General features: G+C 41.3%; 1 protein-coding gene across 1 annotated transcript in view; it reads left to right on the top strand.

Moving 5' to 3' along the window:
- Positions 1-21,321, top strand: part of LOC128026185 (heme-binding protein 2-like) — a 136,278-nt gene that overhangs the window by 89,862 nt on the left and 25,095 nt on the right. The gene's annotated exons all lie outside the window — the stretch shown is intronic.

The raw sequence follows: 21,321 nt of genomic DNA, 5'->3' as shown, positions 1-21,321 counted from the left end.
GAAAAGAAACACCTTTATATCTCTCTGTGAATCACATCTTTTCAAGGTCCTTGAGCATGACAGACTTCTAAAATGTTTAAATCTTAAGAAAGTTTCTGGGAAAGCAATACAAAGTTCTGTACTGCATTTGATGAACTTTTCAACCATTAAAATGTAACTTCTATATATGCGTGTGTGTACACTAATACAGACATACTGTGATGCCAATCATTTATAAATATAACATTTCTTGTGGTCTTATACATTTTTGTAAGCCATCATGAGCTCATCTCGGGAGACATAGTAGGTCATACAGGTGATTTTACATATATTTTGACTCATTTGATGGATTTTTTGCATGCTATATAGGGATGTTGTCAGGTCCATGGACTGTTTTTTTTTTTTTGTGTGTATTGTTTTTTTTTTCCCTCGTGTCCTATGTACCTTTTGATCTTTCCCTTTTGTTTTTCTATATCCATATTTGGTCTGTTCCTTGATTGTGTTCTATTTGATTATTTAAGGATTGTTCTGTTCAAAGTTTCATTGTCCACTGTTAAATGTCAATCCTTGTCTGTTCTTCTGAAGTTGTTCTTATTTTTGGATTATTATTCTTAAAGATTGTTGAAGTTTATTCTCCTTGTTCCCTCGCTACAGTGAATTGTGACAGATGTGGGGTAACTAAAACTTATATGCTATACAGTATTGTTCAAAATAATAGCAGTACAATGTGACTAACCAGAATAATCAAGGTTTTTAGTATATTTTTTATTGCTACGTGGCAAACAAGTTACCAGTAGGTTCAGTAGATTGTCAGAAAACAAACAAGACCCAGCATTCATGATATGCACGCTCTTAAGGCTGTGCAATTGGGCAATTAGTTGAAAGGGGTGTGTTCAAAAAAATAGCAGTGTCTACCTTTGACTGTACAAACTCAAAACTATTTTGTACAAACATTTTTTTTTTCTGGGATTTAGCAATCCTGTGAATCACTAAACTAATATTTAGTTGTATGACCACAGTTTTTTAAAACTGCTTGACATCTGTGTGGCATGGAGTCAACCAACTTGTGGCACCTCTCAGCTGTTATTCCACTCCATGATTCTTTAACAACATTCCACAATTCATTCACATTTCTTGGTTTTGCTTCAGAAACAGCATTTTTGATATCACCCCACAAGTTCTCATAGGATTAAGGTCTGGAGATTGGGCTGGCCACTCCATAACATTAATTTTGTTGGTTTGGAACCAAGACTTTGCCCGTTTACTAGTGTTTTTTGGGTCATTGTCTTGTTGAAACAACCATTTCAAGGGCATGTCCTCTTCAGCATAGGGCAACATGACCTCTTCAAGTATTTTAACATATGCAAACTGATCCATGATCCCTGGTATGCGATAAATAGGCCCAACACCATAGTAGGAGAAACATGCCCATATCATGATGCTTGCACCTCCATGCTTCACCGTCTTCACTGTGTACTGTGGCTTGAATTCAGAGTTTGGGGGTCGTCTCACAAACTGCCTGTGGCCCTTGGACCCAAAAAGAACAATTTTACTCTCATCAGTCCACAAAATGTTCCTCCATTTCTCTTTAGGCCAGTTGATGTGTTCTTTGGCAAATTGTAACCTCTTCTGCACATGCCTTTTTTTTAACAGAGGGACTTTGCGGGGGATTCTTGAAAATAGATTAGCTTCACACAGACGTCTTCTAACTGTAACAGTACTTACAGGTAACGCCAGACTGTCTTTGATCATCCTGGAGGTGATCATTGGCTGAGCCTTTGCCATTCTGGTTATTCTTCTATCCATTTTGATGGTTGTCTTCCGTTTTCTTCCACGTCTCTCTGGTTTTGCTCTCCATTTTAAGGCATTGGAGATCATTTTAGCTGAACAGCCTATCATTTTTTGCACCTCTTTATAGGTTTTCCCCTCTTTAATCAACTTTTTAATCAAAGTACTCTGTTCTTCTGAACAATGTCTTGAACGACCCATTTTCCTCAGCTTTCAAATGCATGTTCAACAAGTGTTGGCTTCATCCTTAAATAGGGGCCACCTGATTCACACCTGTTTCTTCACAAAATTGATGACCTCAGTGATTGAATGCCACACTGCTATTTTTTTGAACACATCCCTTTCAACTAATTCAACTAATTGCCCAATTGCACAGCCTTAAGAGCGTGCATATCATGAATGCTGGGTCTCATTTGTTTTCTGAGAATCTACTGAACCTACTGGTAACTTGTTTGCCACGTAGCAATAAAAAAATATACGAAAAACCTTGATTATTCTGGTTAGTCACATTGTACTGCTATTATTTTGAACAATACTGTATTTAAAGAGCCCTGAGCACTTTTATATGTCTTTTGGTTTACATAAGAAACTCTATACCATAAAAAAGCCTGTGGTCTGAGATGTTTTTCACTAATATTGTGAAATACTATCACTTTTTTAAAATATATTTTCAAATGTAATGTGGGGACAAAGCTGAATTTTCAGTATCATTACTCCAGTCTTCAGCCACATGATTATTCAGAAATCATTAGAATATGCTGATTTGCTGCTCAGGAAACAGTTCTTATCATAACTGCTGATAGCTATGATAACTAAATCCTGTCCATCTCGCCTGTTCCTTGTCCTAAAGTAACACTTTAAGCTGTACTGTATTGCCCCCCACCCCCACCCCCAGTCTTTAATTTGTGTCCCCCCTCCCATGAATCATTTCATATAAAGCCAACAGCATCTACAATGGTACATTCAGCTTGTACAGAACCCAGGAAACACACACCTACCTTTGTCCTTGAGCGTGATTGTATTTGTTCTTTATCTTTGTTAATAGCAGATTTATTGTTAGTTAAACTGCATTTTTCCATCTCAAAAATATCTAATCTATCTAAATATCTAAATTATGGCCTATGCTCTCAATGTCAAATGCAGAAATGTTAATCCATGCATTTATGACCTCAAAAATAGATTATTGTTATGCTTTATTGGGTGGTTGTTCTGCACACTTAGTAAACAAACTACAGTTAGTCCAAAATGCAGCAGCACAAATTCTTACTAGAACCAGGAAGTATGACCATATTAGCCCGGTCCTGTCAACACTGCACTGGCTCCCTTACAAACATTGTATAGATTTTAAAATGTTGGTGCTGTGCCAGTGGTCGTCTTGTAGGCAAGTCTTATACTCAAACCTAGTCTAAAGTCAATGGCGCAAGATTTTTTTGTTATTTAAAGAGTGCGTTGGTACAAAATGTGCCTCTGGGCGGGTCCACAGTGCGCTTTGAAATTGCTTATTACACACAGGGATGCATCACACAAACATGCCGAATATTAAAAGCAAAAGGTGTATTATTTTTCGGTGTAAAATAATATTATTGTGTAGGCTACATAAATATAAAAATGTAATAATGGATTGACATTGCGTGTATTAGAATTAGGCTACCAATTTGCAATTCAGCCTATTAGTACTTATAATGATAAATTAAATTCTACTTCATCCCACGTCTTCTTCACCTCGGGAAGCTTTGGTGGATTCCTGCTTGTCCTGTAGATGATCTGCTCACGCGCTTTAACTTCAAGCAACAAATTCCGCCATGTAAATAGCAATCCGCCCTGGTGCGAGCACATCTCGCTCTTGAAGGGAATGGGAGATGACACTCTGATTGGTGTATTTAAGAAAATGGTGTACAGACCGATTTTCCATCGTTAAAATAGCAAAAGTGAATTTGGACACGCCCCGAGTGCACCTGCGCCATGCGCTTTACACTTTACGTTTGGATCGATAAAATAGGGCCCCTTGTCTAAGACGACCACTGGGACAAGACCACAGGAAACAAATGATTCTTCTGTACAATCTGACTCTGCTGCAGCCTGGATTTGAACTGCTGGTTTCGTCTGATCAGAGGAGAACTGGCCCCCCAACTGAGCCTGGTTTCTCTCAAGGTTTTTTCTCCATTCTGTCTTTTGGTTTCCTTGCCGCTGTCGCCTCTGACTTGCTTAGTTGGGGTCACTTCATTTACAGCGATATCGTTGACTTGATTGTAAATGATTGCACAGATACTATTTAAACTGAACTGAGATGATGACATCACTGAATTCAATGATGAACTGCCTTTAACTGTCATTTTGCATTATTGACACACTGTTTTCCTAATTAATGTTGTTCAGTTGCTTTGATGCAATGTTTTTTTGTTTAAACATGACATGACTTAAGCCTTGCATGGTCTGCTGTGTCACAACAATATGAAACTTCCCTACCTTTGACTTTTGCTCATATACGATTTCACACTGAATGATTAAAAAAAGTAATATTCTCTCTAATCTCAGATTGATTGAATACAGTGATCAAATCATGGCCTGCAAGTAAAGATGGACAGTGTTAAATGGCCTCTTTTAGACAGGAAGGGAGGAGTAACAAGAGGAACGTTGAAGGCTGGAGACACTGATGGAGTCAGTGAAGCCTTTGATAATGTCTGTTGCCCCCTTCTCTCTTCTTGTCTTCTCAGACTTTTCTCTCTCTCCTTCCTTACACTCCATTTCTCATCCATTGCCTCAACTGAGCTGTGACACAAATCTAATTTATCTCATTTCCTGTTTGTCTTACAATGCAAATGAATGCGGATACACTCACTGCAGTCTTCCAATCATTCTATCTCACAGGAAAAGATGCTGGCAGAAATTGAAATCTTACTCCAATATTTGTCTTCCAGCAGAACACTTGAATGGTTGTCAGATTTCTGATTCTTGAAGATTCAATAGTAGATTCAGTTCGACTTGAATGAATTCGATGAATTCCTCTTCAGTAGTGAATGAATTAGATTAAGATTTAATATTGTCCTTGACTGGTATGTGTTTTTCAAATACATGGTTTCAATTAGCCAGATGTCTTAATCTATATTTGGAAAAGTTATACGTAAAAAGGTATAATTTCTTAATAACTTAACAAAATGAAATCTATTTAAATGTATATTTATTTATTTCACTGTGGCGACTTTGGACGCCATTTGAATAAAGTGAATTTGTTATCATTGTCAGAACATTTTGTTATCCTGCTGGAGGTAGCCATCAAAAGAAGGTTACACTGTGGTCATAAAAAGATGGACATAGTCAACAACAATACTCAGGTAGGCGGTAAAAAAAATATCCCCCGCATTATAACACCACAAAAAGCCTGATGGATCCATGCTTTGGTGTTGGTTATGCCAGATCTTGACCCTACCATCCAAATGTTACAGCAGAAAACGAGACTTATCAGACCAGGCTTAAATAAAAAAATAAACAAGCAAACAAATACATACATGTACATACATACTTAAATGTTTGTTTTGCAAAAAAAAAAAAAAAAAAAAATTAGTAATAGCCAAATTTCCCATTTTCCTCATAGGAATGAATAACAATGCTTTATTTTCCACCAGTAGTGGGTGTGGCATAGTTTTCCATCTATATTAATATACACAACCCTCAGGACTGATTGACAATTGACTCTGTTAGGCATTGGAAATACAAGTGCAATGGGGACTGCGATTCCTTTTCAGTTTTGTGAGGGTTGGAGCAGGATGGGGAGAAAGTGAAATAGCAAATGAATGATTATCTATTGCTATTCCAAAAAGATAGGATCATAACTTGTAAGACATTGGAAATGCATTTCTGTTTAAAAAATTTACCAGACATGTTATGTACATGAAAAGAAAATGCAAATCAAATCCACAATTTGCAATTGCGTTTGCATTATGTCACAATGTATATGTCCACTAATTGAAAATGCAATTTGCAATTCCTTTTGAATATTGTCTGGAATATCATTCCATATTATAGTGTGAATGTTCCACATATTACATGTATAGCGTTTCTAAATTTTAATATCTGAAGTAATTTGATCAGTTCAGCCTTAGCCAGTTGTAGCACAAAGCAAAAAGCTCATGAAACTTCATTGGCCACATTTAGAATTGCAAGCCCTTAAGGACTATGGGAAATGGAATAATAATGACTCTACTGTAAAGTGAGAAAGTTCTTTTTTTTTTTCTTTCTTTTTTTTTATATGCCAGTTGCAAGGCTATTGATATCTCCAAGTTTTCCTGAAAACGTGAGTTGGGCGTGGGGACAAGATTTTAAATGTTTAAAGCATGTTAAATGGGCATCACATTAATTATGTACCAGCACTCCTGACAGGGGATTTAAAGGGACAAGGCATAAAGATGTGAAATATTCAGAAGAGCAAGATATTGTGGAGCTATTATCTCAGTAAGACCTCTATAAAAGAAGAGCACTTACTAATGGAGGTAGTCAGTCATTACAGAAGAGAGACAGCCTGCTGTGATCCTCTTTGCTTTACAAAACAGTACGTTCGGCTGACCCTACGAAGAGGAAATGTCTGCAACATGTTAAAACAGCCTGAAAAAATATACTGGTTTTGAGATTCTGAAATAATTGGCAGACGGGTGCATCTCAATAAATTAGATTGTTGTGGAAAAGCTTATTTAAGTAATTCAACTCAAACTGTGAAACTTGTGTATTAAATAAATTCAGTGCACACAGACTAAAGTAGTTTAAGTCTTTGGTTCTTTTAATTGTGATGATTTTGGCTCACATTTAACAAAAACCCACCAATTCACTATCTCAACAAATTAGAATACTTCATAAGACCAATAAAATCAAATAAAACATTTTTAGTGAATGGTTGGCCTTCTGGAAAATACTGTACATGTACTCAATACTTGGCAGGGGCTCCTTTTGCTTGAATTACTGCCTCAATTCAGCGTGGCATGGAGGTGATGAGTTTGTGGCACTACTGAGGTATGGAAGCCCAGGTTTCTTTGAAAGTGGCCTTTAGCTCAATTGCATTTTCTTGGTCTCTTGTTTCTCATTTTCCTCTTGACAATACCACATAGATTCTCTCTGGACTCATTGGACTTCAAGCAGCTTGGGCTATGAGCTTCTCCACCATTCCTCCAGACTCTAGGACCTTGGTTTCCAAATGAAATACAAAACTTGCTCTCATCTGAAAAGATGACTTTGGACCACTGGCAACAGTCCAGTTCTTCTTCTCCTAGCCCAGGTAAGACGCCTCTGACGTTGTCTGTGGTTCAGGAGTGCCTTAACAAGAAGAATACGACAACTGTAGCCAAATTCCTAGACATGTCTTTATGCCTTGACCCCAGACTCAGTCCAGTCCTCATAACGCTGCAATTCTCTCGGTTGGTTGTACATCTTTCTCTTCCAACCTTTTTCCTTCCACTCAACTTTCTGTTAACATGCTTGGAAATAACACTCTGTGAACAGCCAGCTTCGTTGGCACCAATTTGTTAAGATGAATTGATGAACTTGTGGGTTTTTGCTAAATGTGAGCCAAAATCTTCACAATAAAAAAAACAAAGACTTAAACTACTTCAGTCAGTGTGTACGGAATTTATTTAATACACAACTTTCACAACTTGAGTTAAATTACTGAAATAAATTAACTTTTTCATGGGCATTCTAATTTATTGAGATGCGCCTGTATGTGCATTTTACATGCATCAACATTATATAAATTATGACATGATATTACATTTTAAACTGTAATGTATTTCTGTAAGGATAAAGCTGAAGTTTCAGCAGCCATTATGCCAGTTTTCAATATCACATGATCCTTCAGAAATCATTCTTATATGCTGATTTGGTGCTTAAGAAATGACTCATGTTAAGATGTGGTTTTACAGCACAGCAATTTCTCTTTATGCAATACGATATTTTGCCGTTTTCATGCTGGTTAATTTAATAAAGATGTGTGTCTGCTGTTAATGTGGTTTTATCCCTTTTCTCTCTGTGTGTGCAATACGAGTCCTTGGGGAGAATCAGGAATAAGTCTTATTGTCTGCATTGCACCATGGGAGTAAAACTGTCCATCAAAATCACATATTCTTCATGCTATTCTCTGTCCAATTCATCTCCAGTGTCTCTCAGCTGTGCTGCAGATCTTCCATCCCTCATTGCAATTCATTCCTTTTTCTCTCTCTGTCTAGCATGGTATGACTTTCTGTGTGGGAGACAAACGAGATTTGCGGTGTAGGGTAGCATCCCTCAGTGCTAACACTGAGGGATGCGGAAACAATATGACCACGGTCTTGCTCCTGTTCAGCAGGCCTGTCTGGGCTCATATCCATCTACTCAATATCATTACATTAGGCTGAATGCATTCTGGGAATTTTAGCTCCATGTGGAAAGATATGTGACACAAATCAGCGGAGATGATGTTATAGTATGTGTGATGTCAACAATAGAAGCTTTACTACAGCACAACCATGTTAGTCTATGTATGTTTTCATGGATTGTTCAGAGGTGTTCTGCATTCAGGAGACATGAGTCCTCAGGTGTAATGGGGAGAGATGTAAGACAATAGCAGTGAGTTTCTGATGCGTGCCATCCAGCTGCAGTGATTATGGGCCAACAGATGGTGAAAGGGGACGGATTATCCTTGCTAGACCATATTATGGAAGCCCTTTCCTGTAATGGAAAAGGCTGGATGTGTATTTAAAAATGCACATCCAATGGGCTAATGTTATGACACAAATAGAGCATGTAACAGATAAAGCTATATATCATATACATATGAATCTCACACACATACACAAATAAATAAATAATAAAATGTCCAGGTCACATTTCCCCCAATATCAAGGGGCAAAACAAATGATATCGGAAACTAAGAAAATAAAGGATATTTTAAATATGACATTAAGATGAAAGTAAGGTTACAATACAATTAGGTTTTAAAAACAAAAACTGAAAATTAAGATATCTTGATAATTAAATATTAAATATTATGCACTATATTAATACTTATCAAGGCAATTTATATGAATTATATTAATATTTATAATTAATTATTTATTTAATATATTTACATTTCGTCCCCTTGGAATTATAAGGTTCTATCTGACATTTTTTGTCAAAATTGAGTTATTCACATATTCTTATTCAGTGACAACTAATTTATATTATGTGATATATTTTGTAATGTTCTGTACACTTTGCGACTTTTCATTTAAATTAACAACAAATTTGTGTCTATACAGTCGAATAGAATATTATCCTTCAGAAATAATTCTAATATGCTGACAGTTGTGCTAGTTAATATGTTTATGGAAGCTGTGATTCTTTTTCCTTTTTTTTCAGATTTTTGAAAAGCAAGATAAGTTTTTATTTGAAACAGAATTGTTTTCTAATAGTTAATTTAATGCATCCTTTCTGAATAAAATTACTATTTTATTTCCCTTTTTTATCTCACTGACCCCATTTTTGGAATTGTGGGGAGAAGTTTGGGAATAGCTTAATTTCTTACATATTTATTTAGTTTTGTTTGCACGTGTACTCCTATTTGCTCTTATATTTACCCTTTCTCTTTGTTTGTTATCCACATGTACCTCCGTCTACCTTTGAACTCCTGTTCCCTATGCAATACATTTCTTCTTTCATTCCCTTACCATGACTCTCCTTTTTCACCCCGTCTTTTATATCAGGGTTACAGTAATCATTTCTCCCAGTACTTACAGGCTGGCTCATCTCCCCGCATGACTTTGCCAACCATCTTGGTACACTGCCGTGACGCAAATGTTCACCTTACCAAGTCAAGGCGAACACTATTTCTGGCTCTGTGGTCCAATTAGAAGTCAGTGTAGATGATGTCATAAAGTTATTGACAGCAGGGTTGAATGAGTTCCGTAGACTCCCCACTGGCTTTCAGCATCTTTGTGTTCTGTTGGCTTAGAGCCCAGTCCTGTCCTCAGCCTCCAAAGGCCCAGCTGGGTGCCCTGTGCTACGAGCACAGGATGGGAGACACAAGGCCACAGGTGCTCCAGGCATCATCAATGCCATTCCAGAGGGTCTTCCGAATATAGTGCAGAGTGTTCATGCCTACACATACACACACTCCCCTGTAATGTAACCTATTTCAGAATGTGCTCAGCTGTTTGCACATTTCCCCTGACTAGCTTGTGTGGCTCAGTGCTTGTGTGAATGTGAATCAAATAGTTTAGATTTCAGCTTAAGCTTCTCTAATGTGCTTTATTAAATTTGATCTATGGTCATTGTTTAGGGTTCAGGGATAAGATGTGTCGAGTCGCTGCACTGTGATCTTTTCATAATGTGCTAAAAGAGGTTTGATTGTTGTGTTCTGTCAGACTTTTAATCCTAAACCTCTCAGTTCTTCAAGGTTCAGGGTTTTCTCATCTCTCTAATCTTCTGACAGGAAGTATGAAGATGTTCACTTGTCCGATGCTAAATGTCTGTGGGCATGAGCATCTGTATTCTGTGGAGAGCTGTGATGAAAGTCGTAACATCCCTCAGTTCTGTTATTATCGTTCCTGGATAATTACAGTGACTTGTGCTTGCTGATTGCTTCTGTCGAGCAGTTAATCTGAAAATGAGGAGGTAATAAGTGTTTGGGCTAATATGCCGCATATCTCTTTCTGTCTGTCTAGAGGGAGACACACAAAAAAAAATAGAAGACAATTTACAGTTTGGATACATATACCAGAAAACATTAAGACAGCGGAATAAGAAGAGAGATTCATGAACTAATAAATTCAGAAAATATGGTTTACTGTAAATAAGGTTTCCATCTACTGTTGGTCAAACAAATAGACAGACCTGCCCCTGTTTCACATCATTGGTTGAGCTGTTTTTATGCCAGACTGGTCTGGTGCTTAAAGGGGGGGTGAAATGCTATTTCATGCATACTGAGTTTTTTACACTGTTAAAGAGTTGGATTCCCATGCTAAACATGGCCAAAGTTTAAAAAATTAATTTGTACGTTTGGAGTATTTTTGTTCCAAAAATATTTTTGTTCCAAAAATACCCCTTCCGGTTTGTCACAAGTTTCGGAAAGTTTTTTTCGAGCATGGCTCTGTGTGACGTTAGATGGAGCCGAATTTCCTTATTTGGCTCCTAAGGGCGCGTCTGCCGGAAGAGCGCGCGCTCCCGTATAGCAGAGCACTGAGAGGCTGAGCACAGACATTCACTGATCAGAGCGAGAGCGTTGCGAAATGTCACAGAAGTGTGTTTTTGGTTGCCAGGGCAAGACAACCTTGCACAGATTACCAAAAAAAAAAAAACAGCATTAAAGCTGCAGTAGGGAACTTTTGACGCTCTAGCGGTTAATAAACAGAACTGCTTGCATCTTGCGGAAGAACATCGTAGCCGGAGCTACTTCTCTCTGTTCATGTCTATGAAGAATCACAAAGGTACTTGGTTACTCCGCCGCGGTACCCCCGAAGCAATCTAAAATAGTCCGAATATAAACACTTATTATAGGTGCACCCTAGTGATTCAGGACAAGCTAAAAACACGGTTTGGAAAATGGATTCATGGTGTACTCGCTTATTATGTTCATTTTTCTACATTTTGAACACAAACAAAGTTACGGACCACAGCTCTGATTGGTTATTTTTTACCGGGAGCGCATGACTTTCTGCAAATGGCAATAGGACCACTGGGAGGAGCCAGAGGAGCTTGATTTTTTTCACAGATTATCTGTCTCATATTCTACTGTCAGGACATAATGACAGGTTTAATAAATATGTAAAAAATATTTTTTTTTACAAAAGTTCCCTACAGCACCTTTAAGGGACCAGTGGATGGAGTTTATTTTTACAGAGCATCAACGGAGTTGTGCAAGTGTTTTTGTTTGTTCCCTGCATTTCGAAGATGCTTGTTTTACAAACAAGGCCCAGTTTGATGCCGGATTTGCACATCGTTTATTTCTTAAGGATAATGCAGTCCCAACGAAAAAGGGTCACGATCGTGTGTTGGAACCGCAGGCGGTGAGTAAAACTGCTTCAAATATCTCTGTGTTGTTAACTTAGCTATCGGCGTGTAAGCACATCAAGTAAACAACATGCGATGTTGTCATCAAACTGCACTTTCCACATGTACAGCTTAAAAAAAAAAAAAAAAAAAAAAGACGACATAAAGTGGAATTTAGTCATTTTCCAAAACCACTAAGCAAATATATACAGTACAGTTTTAGTACATACCACATAGAGACGTCGTTGCTGATGCTGCTCTTGTTAAATTTCAGCCTCTGGATCTGTGTCAGAGCTTCCAGACACTCTTTTCCGGGAAAAATCGGTACAGACTATCTTTCTCTTATGAATATAATAAAACTAAAGACTTTTTGGAGTTATGAAGGATGCAGTACTACTCTATAGGTACTCAAGATTAACAGGATATTGAGTGAAAACGAGCATTTCACCCCCCCTTTAACAAACATTTTTTTATGTGGCTGAAACCTTGAAAATTATATTTGTTGGTGTAACCTTGTGAAGTCAGGTTGATTTGATCAAGTTTAGTTGTAAAACTTACATAGGAAGCATATTTTTAGGAAATCTTGTTGGGTAGTGAGATGAAGCTGCTATGATGGTAGGATGTTGTATGTGGTTGCCAAGCCATTTCTAGGGTGTTCTTGGGGGTTACTACAGTAGGTGGTTTTAAAATAGACAAATCTCTGTGATACTATGTTTTCTCATTCAGTCTAAAGGTGTGGTCACATAAGCAGGATCATTGTCTATTGTCAAGTGTTGTAATGTATGAAGCACAGCTCACACTGAATAAACTTTCTAACCAAATAGCTTGACTAAACACAATTATTGATTGCATGGATGCCTGTGACTGGATTTTGTTTGCAAACATTTGCCAAACAACAGTAAATGTGACTGCACCTTAAAGGGGACATTTCATATCAGATGCCCATTGTCCACAAGTTGGTATGATTCTTTAGGGTCTTTATGAAATGTCTGCAACATATTTGGTTAAAATTCCTCAATTGTCGTGTAAAACAACACCCTTTTACCTTGTCAAAAACGTCTCTAGGTTACGTATGTAACCCTAGTTCCTCGAGGGAACGAGACGCTGCGTCAAAAGCGCTTTGGGGAACGCGCCCAGCGTGCGCGACTCTGAATATCGTGTGAAATCAGACCAATGGAAGAGCGTGACGTCACCGGCGGAGTGACGTAAGCGACCAGGAAGCTATAAAAGCACGTGCCACGCAGCTGGCGTCAGCTTCGAGTACCAGCAAGCGCCGGCAGGGGTGCCGGGGGGTATGGCTCCGAGACGCAGCGTCTCGTTCCCTCGAGGAACTAGGGTTACATACGTAACCTAGAGACGTTCCTCTTCAGGAACTCGAGCTGCGTCAAAAGCGCTTTGGGGAACGAGTACCAACGCCGCCAGACTACCAAACCCCTGCCTAGTGTGTCTCCGAAGAGCACAGCTTAGGTCAGGAGGACTGAAGCGCCTGGAGTGACTGGCATGTCTAGGCCATAGAATCTGACAAACGTGGAGGGCGTGGACCATCCCGCAGCGTTGCAGATGTCCAGCATGGATACACCTGCTAAGAAGGCCTTGGAGGCCGCCATACCCCGGGTAGAGTGAGCCTTGGCTCCCGACAGCGGGGGACGACCAGAGGACTCATAGGAAGCGTTGATAGCCTCGACTATCCAACGATTGATAGTCTGCTTAGAAGCAGGAAAACCCCTCTTGGGGGGACCGTAGCATACAAGCAATTGATCGGTCTTTCTCCACAGGGCAGCTCTGTGGACGTATGCGTCCAGCGCTCTAACTGGACACATACAATTTAGCTTCGCCTGGTCGGGCTCCCGAAAGGGAGGAGGACAGAAGGCCTGCAGTACGACAGGTTGTGGTGTAACAGAGGGAACCTTAGGAACATATCCCGCTCGAGGGTATATGAACGCTTTAGTCATGCCTGGTGCAAATTCAAGATAAGTAGGGGCCACAGAGAGGGCCTGGAGGTCTCCTACTCTCCGCAGAGAGGTGATAGCCAACAGAAAGGAGGTTTTAAGTGTAAGATGTCTGTCTGAGATATCTTGAATAGGTTCAAATGGGGGTCTGCACATTGCCTCTAACACCACGACCAGGTCCCACGGGGGAACACGGGACCGTACTGGAGGTTTCAGCCTCAGCGCACCGCGGAGGAAACGTGTAACTAAGGGGTGTCTTCCCAAAGACTGGCCATCGAGAAGGGCGTGGTAGGCCGCAATAGCCGCCACGTAAACCTTCAGCGTGGAGTGGGTCAACCCTGCAGAGAGCCTAGCCTGTAGAAACTCCAGAACTGTACCAATCGGGCAGTGTGCTGGGTCTAGCTGGCGGTCTCTGCACCATGAGGTGAAGAGTTTCCACCTCAGGGCGTACAGTTTCCTCGTTGAGGGAGCTCTGGATTGGAGAAGGGTCTCAACAACCTCGGTTGAGAGACCGGCTGCTAAAAGTTGTGCCCCCTCAGGGGCCACACCCACAGCTTCCACAACTCCGGGCGAGGGTGAATTACCGTACCCTGCGCCTGCGAGAGAAGGTCTGTCCTGATCGGTATCTCCCACGGAGAGCCGTCGAGGAGCGAGACTAGATCTGAGAACCATACTCGGCCCGGCCAGAACGGGGCTACTAACAACAGACGGACCCCGTCCCGGCGCACTCTCGCCAGAACTCCCGGGAGCAGAGCAATAGGGGGAAATGCGTACAGACGAAGCCTCGGCCAGGTCTGTACCATAGCGTCCAGTCCCAGAGGAGCTGGATGAACTAGAGAGAACCAAAGGGGGCATTGAGACGTCTCTTGAGATGCAAATAGGTCTACTTGAGCCCTGCCAAATATTCTCCATATCTGCTTCACTACTTGTGGGTGAAGTTTCCATTCCCCGGGCCTCGGCCCCTGCCTCGACAGTATGTCTGCTCCCACATTTTGTTTCCCAGGAATATATACTGCTCTTAGTGAGAGGAGTTTGCTCTGGGACCACACCAGGATCTGGTGCGCCAGCTTGTACAAAGGGCGCGAACGCAGACCTCCCTGGTGGTTGATATAGGAGACCACCGATGTGTTGTCGGTGCGCACCAACACATGGTGACCCCTTAGGTCTGGGAGGAAGTGCTTCAGTGCACGAAAAACTGCTAGCATTTCTAGACAATTGATATGCCATGTTCGATGGCGATCGCTCCACAGACCACGGGCAGGGTGGCCACTCATGACTGCACCCCAACCAGTGAGGGATGCATCTGTCGCTAGCGTTACACGGCGACAAAGAGCTCCCAGCACCGGGCCCTGTTTCAAGAACCAAGGTTTCTTCCATACATCTAAGGCACGTAGGCAGCGCCGCGTGACCTTGATAGTGCGAAGTAGATTGCCCCTCGGGGAAAATCCCTTGGTCTTGAGCCACAACTGCAGGGGCCTCATGTACAGCAGGCCAAGAGGTATCACGTTGGACGCAGCTGCCATCAGACCCAACAATCTCTGAAATTGTTTGACAGTGAGTGACTGGCCTTCTTTGACTCTCTCGACTGAGATGCAGATCGACTCGATACGAGCAGGGGACAATCGTGCCTGCATCGTGGTCGAATCCCATACTACGCCTAGATAGGTGGTTCTCTGAACCAGAGAAAGTACACTCTTCTTGGCGTTCAGTCTCAAACCCAGCTCCCCCATATGTGCGAGGACGACATCTCGATGCCGAACCGCAGCCTGCTCTGACTGAGCTAAGATCAACCAATCGTCGATATAGTTGAGAATGCGGATGCCCTGCATGCGCAGGGGGACCAGAGCCGCGTCTACACATTTTGTGAACGTGCGGGGTGAGAGTGCAAGGCCGAAGGGAAGTACTCGATATTGGTAAGCTTCGCCCCCGAAAGCGAACCTCAGAAACTTCCTGTGATGTGGAAGGATGGATATATGAAAATATGCGTCTTTGAGATCTATCGTGACAAACCAGTCCTGGGACCTGATCTGCGCTACAACTTGCTTGATTGTGAGCATTCTGAATTTTAGTCTCATAACTGAACGATTTAAGACCCTCAAGTCTAGAATCGGACGCAGCCCCCCATCCTTCTTGGGAACTATGAAATACCGGCTGTAAAATCCGGACTCCCTGTCTTGAGGAGGGACCACCTCGATGGCCTCATTCTCTAATAGGGTTTTCACTTCCTGTTCCATAACCAGACCCTGCCTGAGGCCGACTACTGTCTGAACGACCCCATTGAATACTGGCGGCACGGAGCCGAACTGAATGCGGTAGCCTTTTTCTACTGTGTGCAGGACCCATCGAGATACATTTGGCAGTAGTTTCCACGCTGCTAAATAATCTACTAAGGGAATCAGTCTCTCGAGACTGATCTCTGGTGTAAGAGGCCCCCGCAGGGGCGGCGAGCGTCTCAGCCCCGCTACGCGCACGGGCGGAAGATACTGAGAGCGATGCTCGCTGGGACCTGCTGCGCCCTGGATCACTGGCAGGGTTAGCAGACCGGCCCCCAGAGGGCGCTGAGGGGAGACGGGCACCGTGTACTGCGGTGTGTACCGCTCTACCCCAGCAGAGGCTGCCCTCTGAAACCCTGGGTTGTTGGCGTCAGGGTTTCTTGGCCGAGGACTTCTTAGCTTCAATAACCGCCCTGAGATCTTGTTTGGGCTGGGAAGTCCTCGGCCGAGAGCGTCGTCGAGACTCTCGTTCCCGACGCGGAGGAGCACGAGAGGCGATGCTCTGCTTCTGGGCCTCGCGGTACGAGGAGCTAGGGAGCGGCTGGGGCATCTCCCGACCAGATGCCCCGAGGGAGCGACGAGGGAGGAACTTATGGAACGCCGCCGCTTGCTTGCGGGCCTCCTGAAATCTGTCGACGACAGAATTGACTGCGTCGCCGAACAGGCCAGTCGGCTGGATCGGGGCGTCCATGAGGCAGACCCTGTCCCGCTCTTTCATATCGGACAGGGTCAACCATAAGTGCCTCTCCGCGGCCACCATAGCTGCCATGGACCGCCCAATCGCTCGAGCGGTCTCCTTGGTGGCGCGGAGGGAGAGATCAGCGGTCCTTCTTAGCTCTGAGATATCATGGGACTTGATCTCCTCTCCCTCATCTAGCTCCTTGAGCAGATCGGCTTGGTACGCCTGTAACACCGGCATGGTGTGCAGACACGCACCAGCCTGACCTGCTGCCACATACCCTTTGCCCACCAAAGCCGATGTTGTTCTTAGTGGCTTTGAGGGCAACGCCGGGGCCTTTAGAGACGACGCCCCACCGGGGGACAGATAGCTCGCGAGCGTCTGTTCCACCCGGGGCATCGCTCTATAACCGCGCTCTCCCATCCCCACTACGTTCCCATAGTAGTCTGACGAGGGGATGTAGAGGCGGGCCGAGAATGGTCGTTTCCACGACCTGGAGATCTCAGTGTTTAACTTTCGCCTTGCTTTTGGGCATTGTCTAGGAGCTCTTAAACTGGACAGACAACAGTAAATAAGACTCACAGACAAACAGTTTGACAATCACACACAGAGCGCTTGCTGAGAGACGCGAAGCTGACGCCAGCTGCGTGGCACGTGCTTTTATAGCTTCCTGGTCGCTTACGTCACTCCGCCGGTGACGTCACGCTCTTCCATTGGTCTGATTTCACACGATATTCAGAGTCGCGCACGCTGGGCGCGTTCCCCAAAGCGCTTTTTACGCAGCTCGAGTTCCTGAAGAGGAACTTTGTTCACTGTGACCTGTTCTGTGCGTGCCTCTTTAAATGATAATGAGCTACTGCTCACCCCACCCCTCTTTTCTGTTTTTCAAAACTAATCCACTGCATCCTCAGTGGCTCTGATGTCAGGAGAAAATGAAGACTCTTATGCCAGTTTCACATCGCAGATTTTGCGTCAGCGTAACTTCACACTGAAATCATTTGTACAGCATCACAGCAGCGGCTCCAAAGCTACATAAGCAATATGACCTCATACTGCTCAGAAAATCAAAACGACCTGATAATTGTGACTGTTATAAGTTTTTTAGGGAATAAATAAATATATTTTTATCACTGTAGGATGCTAAGACACATTTGTGACCCTTGACCAAAAATCTGTCTTAAGTCACTAGGGTATATATTTTTTAGAAATAGCAAAAAAAAAAAAAAAAAAAAACATTGTATGGGTCTTTGAAGTCAAAAATCATTAGGATATTAAGTGACTATTCCAAGAAGATATTTTGTAATTTTCCTACTGTATATATATTAAAACCTACTTTTTTATTAGTAATATGCATTGCTAAGAATTCATTTAGAAAAATTCAAAGACGATTTTCTCAGTATTTAGCATTATTCATATGATGCATAAATCTAAAATTGAAAAATGTACTTAAGACTGGTTTTGTGGTCCAGGGACACATTTATATGCAAATACAATGTAAAAGTGAAATTTGCATCCAATGTCCCCTTTAAGGCTTTTTTTTTTTTAAATCAATTTCTTATTTGACATCTGAAATTTTTTCAGTTTGATATGTAATTCTTATGTTTAGCACATGTGCGAGGAGTTACAGTATGCACTGAAGTTTAATACTTGCTTAACAGTAGTGATGCTTGCCTGAGCAATCACCGCTAATGATGTCGTATTGCTATTCGGGGTGTAAGGATGCTATTAAAGGAAATTTGATTTGAGATTATGGCAAACAGATGTGACTTTTTTCATATCCAGGGGTTTCGTGGAGCTGAGGGACAGGAACAGGTGTTGATATCAATGCTGTCCCTGTGAAATCTCTGAAAATCTCACCTCCCAAATAATGCTGTCTCTATCCTACTCAAAAGTCTGCCTCATACTTGTATAAAATGATTATGATGAGCTGCTGTCTTGGAGTCTTGCAAGTCGAATGAGAGCCAGTGTGGTGAGTAATATTTGAGTCATTCTGAAGCAGTCTTTACTTTTCTTGTGTACATGAAACGTAAGCTTTAAAATCTTTTTGTGTCTGCTGTGGCTTAGCACCAAAATGTAATAAGTCTATTAAAGATCCTGAAAAGAGAACCGCCCTGTTGCCATTGCCTAATCCTGTAAATGAGCTTACGAATCAAAGACATTTCCATTTGTGTTCCATTGTCAGCGGCCTTGCATCTATGTGTGACTTGCTCGTATTTGTTGAAGGTGTGGTGAGAAGCACTTTGCTGTAGTATGCGATTTTGCACCAGGATCATATTTTGGATTTATGAATTAGTACTTTTTAAAATTACTCTCATTGAGTTCTAAACCCCTTTATTAGGTCTGAATCTTACTATTAATATTACTTCTAGGTGCTAACTGAAATGTTAATATGATTTTGTCAGTTTACTTTGATAAGAGTTGTAGTTATATATATATATATATATATATATATATATATATATATATATATATATATATATATAGCTCGGTAACCGTTCAAGGTTCTGTGACAGGTTGTAGAACATGTGGACGATTGTCTTTGATATTAGAATAGAAGTGATGGTTCACACGTGGTTCACACGTGTCACCATGGAGATGAGTCTCTGAGGAACTGACTCTGTCCCCTCCTTTTCACACACACATTCTGTCTGTACCCATAATGCGTAATCACAATCAGCACCTGACGCACACACATATATGCACTAACCTGTATATATTTCATTTGTGAAGCTTTTTTTCTCTGAAAGAGCATTAGATTGGACAAATATTTGTGGTGCATGAGAGTTCACTGATTTTGTTTTTCTGTATTAAATTTTAGAATTTTGTGAATTCTTAGAAGTCTGCAGAGCTTGTGGCATTATTAAATAGCAGCTAAAACAACGTTCTTTTGCCTCATTCTGCAAGAAATTCCTCTGGCAGAGATCACTTTAAGCCATAAGCAGAAAGCTCAGAATTTCTCCACCTCAGCATTTCATAACTTTATTTGTCTTTGAACAGTGCTACATTTTCAAGTCTTCATTTTCCAACAATATTATAGGTCTGAGGGGACGAGAGCCACATCCACTATGAAACATTCTTGCATTGATTGGTATAAATATGAAGATGCGGTTTTAATAAAAAATGTGTGTGTGTGTGTGTGTGTTAGAGAGAGAGAGAGAGAGAAAGAGAGGCATACAAGGATTTATAGGGCCTCTGGTTCCTCTAGGTCTGATGTTTGCATTGATGGATTGGGTGTTTTTTGGTCAGGTAGGCATTCAGACTGCTCTCAGCAGGATCCCAATATGTGCTGCATTGCAGTAAAAAGCAAAGAGCAGACATTAGGACTCAGTGTTTGTGTGTGAGAGAGAGAGTGTGTAGTGCTCCCTTGACAATAATACATCTTAATCAGGGCACACAGTGCTGCTCTTTGCCCCTTACCTTCTGGCTGATATACTTCCCTACTTACCAAAGCAGAGTAGGGCACACATATTTCATTTTATAGTATTTCCTGTACTTAAACATGCACAGTGACACACAGTTTAAGACAAATGATAAGCAAAATTGATCATAGATTTGAATGCTTATTAGCAAACATCCAGTATTTTCTTATAAAATAAAAATACATTTATCAGACATTACCTGGTTCATGATGTTTAATGAACCATTCACAGAAATGAAGATTCTGTCATCATTTACAGAAGATATTATTTTCAGAAGATATTCTGAAAAATAGCTGGTTTTTGAGGACAAATGGGGTTAGCTTTAAGAAGAAATTAATACTTTTATACACTCACCTAAAGGATTATTAGGAACACTTATTCAATTTCTCATTAATGCAACTATCTAATCAACCAATCACATGACAGTTGCTTCAATGCATTTAGGAGCGTGGTCCTGGTCAAGACAATCTCCTGAACTCCAAACTGAATGTCAGAATGGGAAAGAAAGGTGATTTAAGCAATTTTGAGCGTGGCATGGTTGTTGGTGCCAGACGGGCTGGTCTGAGTATTTCACAATCTGCTCAGTTACTGGGATTTTCACGCACAACCATTTCTAGGGTTTACAAAGAATGGTGTGAAAAGGGAAAAACATCCAGTATGCGGCAGCAAAGCATTTGTGAAGCTACAACACGCACAACCTTGAGGCGGATGGGCTACAACAGCAGAAGACCCCACCGGGTATCACTCATCTCCACTACAAATAGGAAAAAGAGGCTACAATTTGCACAAGCTCACCCAAATTGGACAGTTGAAGACTGGAAAAATGTTGCCTGGTCTGATGAGTCTCGATTTCTGTTGACACATTCAGATGGTAGAGACAGAATTTACAGGAGCATCATGTCCTGGATGTGCATCCCACAAATCTCCATCAACTGCAAGATGCATCATGCTATCCTATCAATATGGGCCAACATTTCTAAAGAATGCTTTCAGCATGTTGAATCAATGCCACAAAGAATTAAAGTAGTTCTGAAGGTGAAAGGGGGTCAAACACAGTATTAGTAAGGTGTTTCTATTAATCCTTTAGGTGAGTGTATTTTTAATAATGCATGAAAATAATTAGGATTTCCACAAAAATAACTGAACAGTCATACAGATTTATAAAGACATGAGGGTTAGCAAATCATTTTCATTGTGAACTATGTTACATTTAAACATTAATGTCAAGAATTTGATTTCTGGTT

This window comes from Carassius gibelio, chromosome A13, assembly GCF_023724105.1.
Source record: "Carassius gibelio isolate Cgi1373 ecotype wild population from Czech Republic chromosome A13, carGib1.2-hapl.c, whole genome shotgun sequence".
Classification (NCBI taxonomy): Eukaryota; Metazoa; Chordata; class Actinopteri; order Cypriniformes; family Cyprinidae; genus Carassius; species Carassius gibelio.
This window is presented reverse-complemented; position numbering and strand designations above follow the sequence as displayed.